This window comes from Labeo rohita, chromosome 16 (genome assembly GCF_022985175.1).
Source record: "Labeo rohita strain BAU-BD-2019 chromosome 16, IGBB_LRoh.1.0, whole genome shotgun sequence".
In the NCBI taxonomy this organism is placed as follows: Eukaryota; Metazoa; Chordata; class Actinopteri; order Cypriniformes; family Cyprinidae; genus Labeo; species Labeo rohita.
This window is the reverse complement of record NC_066884.1, coordinates 26280389-26289332: the sequence shown is the minus strand read 5'-3', so window position 1 is coordinate 26289332 and position 8944 is coordinate 26280389.

Below are 8944 nucleotides of genomic sequence, written 5' to 3'. Positions count from 1 at the left end.
TGCACATTGCATCCAATAAATGGGTAAAAAGCTTTGTGGTTTGTTATTTTCGAAATAAGCTCTCAGATTTAAAATTCTGTCCATTTTATTACAGTATTAAAACAATAAATACCATTTTGGCGCTGTTTAATGTGGAGTGACAGATCGCTGTAGCACCTCAGTTCAAGAGGCAGCATTTCCTCTGCTTTAATACCAGACATCTCAAAATGAACATCAATGAACATCCGAATCTATGTTTAAAAAAAAAAAAAAAAAAAAAAAAAACGTACCAAAATCTTTATCCTGTCTCATGTAATCACTCATTCAAAGTTTCAACTGCGAAAAGATGTCAGTATAACAGCTTGTAAACAATAGAATGTCTAGTAACATCACATTTACCTCAGATATGAAAACATATTAAGTGACCATAAACTCCTTAAGCACCATATAACATATTCATTATAATTTTTCCACCTATATTTATGTTTGAATAAATCTGAAGTTTTTATGACAGCCACCATTTAAATGTTTATATTTCAAAAAACGACCCCTTGGTACGAATTAAATTTTTTGTTAAAAATCTAATAACATGAAAACTAACATGACAAATGCATGAAAAATGAAATTTTTTCTACTTGGTTTATAATTTATGTCATAGTCACTAAAACTATGATAACTTTTCTGAACACATGTAACTTTTGTTACTCCTTAAAGGAGAAGTCCAGTTCCAAAACAAAGATTCACATATAATGTACTCACCCCCTTGTCATCCAAGATGTTCGTGTCTTTCTTTCTTCAGTTGTAAAGAAATTATGTTTTTTGAGGGAAACATTTCAGCATTTTTCTTCATATAATGGACTGATATGGTGCCCTGGTTTTGAACTTCCATAATGCTGTTTAAATGCGGCTGCAAACGATCCCAAATGCGGTTGTAAATGGAAGAAGGGTCTTGTCTAGTGAAACGACTGGTTATTTTCAATTAAAAAATACAATTGAAATACTTTTTAATCTCAAACGTTCGTCTTGCCTTGCTTCTCCCTGAACTCTGTGTATTCTGGCTCAGAAAAACTCCAATCGTATTTTCTCCATCAACTTCAAAAATGATTTCAAAATCATCCTACATCACTGCAGAAGTACTGACACAGTCTTTGCAAAGTGAACATGCAAAGAAGATCAAACACCCGCAACAAAAAAGGTAAAACAGTGATATAGGACGATTTTGAAGTTGAGGGAGAAATGTGAGATGGGAGTTTTTCGACATACCATGACTGTCATGAACCAGAAAAAACAGACAAGACAAGCATTTGACATTAAAAAGTATATCAATTGTATTATTTTTATGAGAATAACTGATCATTACGCTAGATAAGATCCTTCTTCCTCAGCTGGGATCATTTACAATCGCATTTGGGATTGTTTGAAGCAGCATTTAAACTACATTTTGGAAGTGGACTTCTCCTTTAAGGGGGATGTTTTTTTCCCCCTTGAGAAAATTTGCCATGTACTCTACCTGATATATATCCAAAATAACAGATATTGAATCAAATCGAATTGAATCAGACTCGATTTGCAAGCTAGTGAGTCAAATATCGAAACAAATCATGAAATTTGTGTCAAAACCCAGCCCTACTTCTTCGCGAACATGGGTTACACTAAGTTACATCCAAAATCACATACTATGTGAATAGGTAAACATTCCCTGCAATAGTCAAGGCAACATTCAGGTTGGCCAAAATACGCCATCGCTGCACTCTATAGCATTTATTGCCCTTGTCAGGAAAACGTAGCTCGTTGACTTTTTATATTGATGAACACTCACCTAATCAAAGATTTAAGAGTTCTTGTGATTAACCCTGTGTTCCTGACTATTATCCATCCATTTATTTCTAGTGTATATGTGTTTGTGTATGTTGTTCATTCCCTGTCGTTCTGTTGCACCTTGCATGTTTGCCATTCCCTCCGTAGGTCAGGGATTTTCACTGGGGCCTCGGGTGACAGCTGGGTCCTCTCCGTTTCCTGCATGTGAGGCCCCCTGTCCTCCGTTCTACTCCAGCACCCGAAATGCGACACCACCAAACCTGCATTGGTATAATCCATCATCATACTTACAATATGGCAGCTGCCCTTTTTCCTATTTAATTCAATCACAGTCAACAGAGCGGTTTCCAAAATTGCCCCATACGCTATTTATTCACTCATTCACTCCACAAGTCCACACAATGAGTGAAAACGAGCAAATTTGGATGTCAGACGTCATCTTTTTGTGAGATATGGGAATTAATTTGGTGCAATGTTCATAGTGTTCTTTTGTGGCTAGCTGTTGAGTGTACATCGGTTGTACGGTCGCTATTGAGGTGCATTATGGGTTTTAAAGGGTGCACTCAATAACGTCAAACGGTTAAATAGTCAGTGCTGGGTAGATTACTTACAAATTGTATTCTGTTACTGATTACAGTTACAGTTTGCAATTAATGTAGTCTATTAGATTACACATTTTATGTAATATAATCAATTGTTTGATTGCTTTTAGACATAACTCGTTTATCACATAGATTTAAATAGCATTATTTTGTACTATATTGATATAAAAACAAAAAAGAAAACATAATCCATAATTTATTATCAACTCCTTTAAAGGAGAAGTCCACTTCCAGAACAACAATTCACAAATAAGCAAGTTCATGTCTTTCTGTCTTCAGTCGTGAAGAAATTATGGTTTTTGAGGAAAACATTTTAGGATTTTTCTCCATATAATGGACTTCATTGGTGCCTCGATTTTGAACTTCCAAAATGTAGATTAAATGCAGCTTCAAAGGACTCTAAACAATCCCATCTGAGGAAGAAGTCTCTTATCTAGCGAAACGATTGGTCGTTTTTTTTGGAAAATAAAAATTTGTATACTTTTTAAGCACAAAAGCTGGTGTAGCACAGGTTCTGGGATGCGCGTTCATGACGCTACGTACTATTGAATCACGTTGAAAGGTCATGCGGAACTACAGACCCAGTGTTTACAAAGCGACCGCGCAAAGACTAAGAAAGTGCAAGAAAGTGCAAGTAAGTCAAACACTGTTTACAACAAAAAGGTACTACGATGTCGGACGATTCTGAAGTTGTAGGAGAAAATAAGATGGAGTTTTTCACCATACTCTACCTTTTTGAGCCGGAGTACACAGACGATGAACTTAGATGTGATTTGTAGTAATGATGGGAAGTTCGGATTATTTTACTGACTCTGACTTTTGAGTCTCATTAAGCAAGTCATTTCGATTTCATTAATTTTGTTCATTTTAGCAAAATATAATTAAAATGTTACGTGTTACTTCCCTAACACATCTACTGCTTACACAAACGTTGATGACATTACAAACAAGACAAAACTATAATGCTATATGATTCATTGTTTACCTGTGTCTTTAGTCTATGATTAGCTCACTTCACCTCTTATCTGACAAGTTTTTGGGTTCGAGTCATTCATTCATCACGTGACAGCCCCATAAGATGAACAAACGACTCGAAAAACCCAAAGACTCGGGTTGAACTAATTCTAGTACAGAACCTAATAGGATGTTGCACATGCGCAAATCACTCCCCGAGACGACTCGTTCTTCCTGAGTCACAAAAAAATGACTTAGATAAGACCCTTCTTCCTTGGCTGGGATCGTTTAGAGCCCTTTGAAGCTGCATTTAAACTACATATTGGAAGTTCAAAATCATGGCACCAATGAAGTCTATTATATGGAGAAAAATCTTGAAACGTTTTCCTCAAAAACCATAATTTCTTTATGACTGAAGACTGAAAGACATGAACATCTTGGATGTCAAGGGGGTGAGAAAATTATTTGTAAATTGTTGTTCTGGAAGTGGAGTTCTCCTTTAAGTACCAAGGCAGTCATTTTGTAGAAATAAAACCCACATAACTATAATTCCTTGACTTTTCTTAAATGTGTGCATATTTCATACTAATGTTGTTATTTTATTAAAATTACAAAATACTAAAGAGTTCTTAGTATTTTTACCTTGAATGGCCAAATGGTCAAATTGACCGCTTGCATTACAGACGGTGTATAATTTTAACTTTTGAGACTTTTTCCCGCAGTTGATAATGCACGTCTCTGTTGCCTAGCAACTTCTGTTCTAGTTGTTTTTATATTCTATCGCTATTCTAAAATTCATGTTCGTAAAAAAGCCGGGTGGACACCTCTAATTTGACAACTGCTGTTATTCATTCAGGAGCAGTCTAGTAGGTCTTACATAATTATAGGCTATATTACAAAAAGGATCGTATTTTTAGGGTGATGACTTCATAAAATATGACGACAGACATTCAAAGCTTTATTTTAAAACATCAGCAGAAGCTTCTAATGTAAATATGACATGACCCCAATGGCCATTCTAGTAGTTATAGAATTCCGGTAGTTCTAGTGTTAAACATTTTAAAGCATGTAATATATGTAAAATGTAATATAATCTAAATGCTATTTTTGGAATCTGATTACATAATCTAGATTACATATAATCAGTTACTACCCTACAAATAGTGCACTATATATGAAGCAAATTCAGACACAGTTTAGGATTTCAACCAAAGACATTTTTAAACTTCAGACTATAAGATTATCAGACAGTTTCCACCCAGGCCTCAATGGAAAGTCCTGGGCAGCTTTAGCTAAATTAGACCCCATTTGAGCCCCTGCAAATGCAACAGGGGTCTCACCTCACACCCTGTTCCATGCGGCCCCTCTCTTCAAAGTCTCATGCTGGCACATTCCCAACAAAGTTCAAAATCAGATTGTGTTATGCAATGCATATGTAAGATATTGCCTAGCTCATCTGCAGGCAAATTACCGTAATGTGATTAGCGGGTAAAGATATGGCTGTGTAATATGGTTACTGAACAGCAACCATCTTCAAAAATCTCTGTACCCAACTCAGGGTTCCTGCCATTCTTAACAAACACACACGCACACGCACAATTTTAAAAATGCCAGTCTAATGCCACAGGACAAGAATCTTTCTGCCTCTGTGGTCTGTCCTTCCATCAGCACAATGTGTCTCTTTCCTGGAAAGCTGTCGACAGCATCCCTTTTATCTTCCTCTGTCACCTTCCGTCTCCTCCGTGATCAATACACTGTCAATCACTGTCAGGCCTCACGCCCACATATACAGAGCAGCAGAGCCGGAGACTCAGCACAGAAACGCTGATCAAACTGCGGCTGGCTGCAATCTACCACAGAGCTTAGTCAGCTACAACACCTTGATGAGCAAGAAAAACTCATCAAATATACAGCAAGGAGAGCAGTAAGACGTTTTCTGAAGGCTTGCCAACATAAAAACGTTAGCGATGCCAGCCCTGATATAACATGAACCAAAAATAACTTTTGAAAAGTGTAGTCAACATAAAGGAACATTCACAATCCACCTCTGTGGAACAGAAAATTCAGTCTAACAGTACTTTTCACTCGGGGGTTCAAAGTGATCTTTTCTGTCTTTATGAGTGAGCCATTTGGAACAATTTTTCTAGCAGAGGAAAATGACAAAAATTGCCTAAATGTTTGCCCTGAATGAGTCAACACTAGCTGTCAAAAGGTAGAGACTGTGGTTTTTCTGCAGTTGGATTTGACAGATTTCACAGAAAAATGGCATTGTTTATAGCAGGCACATACTTTTTTAAGCTTCAGAATCGAAGTTATATTAAAAAATGATCTGGTTCTTCCAAGTTTTAGAATGGCAGTGAATGGGTGTTGAGATTTTGAAGCCCAAAAAAAGTGTATCCATCCATCATAAAAAGTACGCCACATGGCGCTGGAAGGTTAAAAAAAGCCATCTTTCAATCAATGCATTTATTTAAGATATATAAAATATCCATATTTACAATTTTATAATCCATAATCTCTAGGACTGCATGATTAATCGAACGTGATTTCCATGCGCATTTTGTCAATAAAGCCGGTTCTGTAATCAGCAGTAAATGTCCATCACCTGCTTTCAGATGAAGCAGCAATTACTACACAGAGCTGTAGTTCACTACAAAAAAAAATCGTAGATGATATTATTGCGCGATTATGAAATCGAAAGAAATCATTTGCGATAATGACAGTTTGCTTCTCAGTCAACTACGGCTCCGTGTAGGTAGTACATCTGAAAGCATGTGAAAATACCACATTTAATACACGTTTTTACTCCAAACGAGTGTTTGAAATAAATCCTTCTGTGAGATGATGTGGCTTCGTACACAGAATAAGGCACACAACATATTTCATAGTATTCTAAGCAGTGATAAAGGCATTGTATTATGAATATACTTTATTATAATGAAAATTATAATAATAAGAACTCAGATAAACCATATTTTTTCGTAGTCACGTATTTATTAGTCATGTTGAATCAACGAATACAGTTTAATCTTCTGTTTATTCAGCTGCAGCGATCGTGATTTCATGGGTCTCTTCTTCGGCCGTATTTGGCGTTTCTGCCTTCAGATGAAGATTTACAGCTGATCAGAACCGTACTTTACTGAAGCTTCTGCCTAATTGTGGTTATGATTTAATTTCGATTTATCGTGCAGCCCTATCTCTAGTTTACACTAGCTGTTGTATGCATAGGTGTAACTAAAAAGCTTTGGTGAGAAGTGGCAAACACGGGATCGCAGAGTAGAGAGCAAAACAAAACACTTGCTCATAAGTGTGTGGTACCACAGTTAGCGGAAGATAGAGATTAGTTTAGAAAGTCTTAAATATGGATATTTTTCATACATAAATGCATTATTTATAGAGCTGCACGATAAGCTGCGAATGTCATGCATATCTTTCAGTGAAACATGGTTCTGTGATCAGCAGTAAATCTCCATCCTAAGGCCAGAGGGCACAGAAACTCCAAATGCGCCCGAAGAAGACACTCAAGAAATCACGAGCTACGCGAACAGCTGTCATTATCGCGAACAATTTCTTTCGTTTTCATAATCGCGCGATTTAAACGTTTGCAATAATGAACGTGATGTAGTGTAGATATTCAGTGAGCTAGAGCTCTGTGTACTAAATGCTGCTCCATCTGAAAGTACAGTACTGTGCAAAAGTGTTAGGCCACTAGTATTTTCATCAGCTAAAAAATGGTTTAAAGTCAGTTAAAGTCGGTCTTTTGCTGTTGTGTGTCAGTAGGAAATATCAGCTTACATTTTCAAACATTCATTTTGCCATTAATTGTAATAATCCAGTGAGATTTTTGTTTGCACAAGGAGTCTGACAACAGCAAGTGCTCTGCACAGAGATCTGATCTCATCATCATCCAGTCTGTCTCTGGACAGACTAAATCCAGAAGAACTGTGACAAAGTCTCCAGGATGCTTCAAGAAACCTACCTGCAAAGCTGCAGCGCTGTTAAAAGTTTTAGGCACTTGTGTAAAAATGCTGTAAAATGTGGATGCTGTCATAAATAGATTTTCTTTATCAATTACCTTCTATTAACTAAATGAAATCAACATTTGGTGCGACCATTCTTTGTGTTTACAGCAGCTTTTGACCTAGGTGCACTTGTGCAAAATTTTTCCGGTAGCTTTGCAGGTAGGTCTCTTGAAGCATCTTAGAGACGCTGCTTCTGGATTTACTCTGTTTCAGTTTGTTCTGTGTCTTCATGTCATTCCAGAGACAGACTGGATGATGATGAAATCAGATCTGTGTGGAGCACTGGCTGTTGTCAGACTCCTTGTGCAAACAAAAATCTCACTAGATTATTACAATTAATGGCAAACAGCATGTTTGGAAATGAAAACCGATATTTTTTACTGACACACTACAGCAAAAGATAGAAATAACTTACTTTAAACCATTTTTTAGCTGGTGAAAATACTAGTGGCCTAAAACTTTTGCACAGTACTGTACCTGTTGGAGACTTGCTACTGATTACACAACCGGCTTAACTGAAAAAATGCATATGACAATCGCCTTCGATTAACCGTGCAACCCTAAGTATTTATTAACCCCTGGGTCTGTGTGGAGTACTTTTTATGATGGATGGATGCACTTTATTGGACTTCAAAATCTCCACACCCATTCACTGCTATTATAAAGCTTGGAAGAGCCAGGACATTTTTTTAGTATAACTCTGATTGTATTTATCTGAAAATAGTAAGTCATATACACCTAGGATGGCTTGAGGGTGAGTAAATCATGGGGTAATTTTCATTTTTGGGTGAACGATCTAAGCAACAATATAATAAAATTACACAATATAAGCAACAGTGATACTGTGAAAGTTAGCTTTTCAAGCTTTATTTTAACATCATTACAGGACAGTATCAAACATGTTTTAATACCGAGAACAGCTTTCATATTACACTAGGACAAAACATTCAATATCTTTTTTTTTTTATTTGTTTGTTGTGCAACATTTGATGTTTACATCTTTCCTCAATTTGTACAAATCTGAGGATAACAGTCAGTTACAAGCTAAATGCACTTTAACTCCAAAAACACCTGCCAATTTTGCTCTTTTGAACAAGAGTATACCGTATAAACATGCAGTTTCACCAGAATATTAAATTCAAGACACATACTTCGATAATATATCCATAATATTTTACATGAAATCTACAGGTAAGTCAGGAATATCACCCCAGAAATGTAAGCAAAGAGGTTTGCATCAAATAGCTTATGGAAAACTGGCTTGATCAAAAAAGTTGTAACTCAAAGATACTTAAGCAAGATTTCACTCAATTTAACAGTAAGTAAGTGCTGTATGCTACACCTCAGGTCCTGTAATCACAAAGGCTAAAGCACACCGTATATGCTGAGGTATATTCAGACTGGACTTTGGCACTGGGTATAAATCAGTTTAAAGCCTTTGGGACGACAAAAACAGTCCAGCCATAATCCAACAGTCTTTAGCCTGAATAGCAGCAAAATGCTACCCCTGCAATAGCAGACAGTATGAAATGTTTAATAACAGCTGTTGAGCCTTCACATACTGAATGT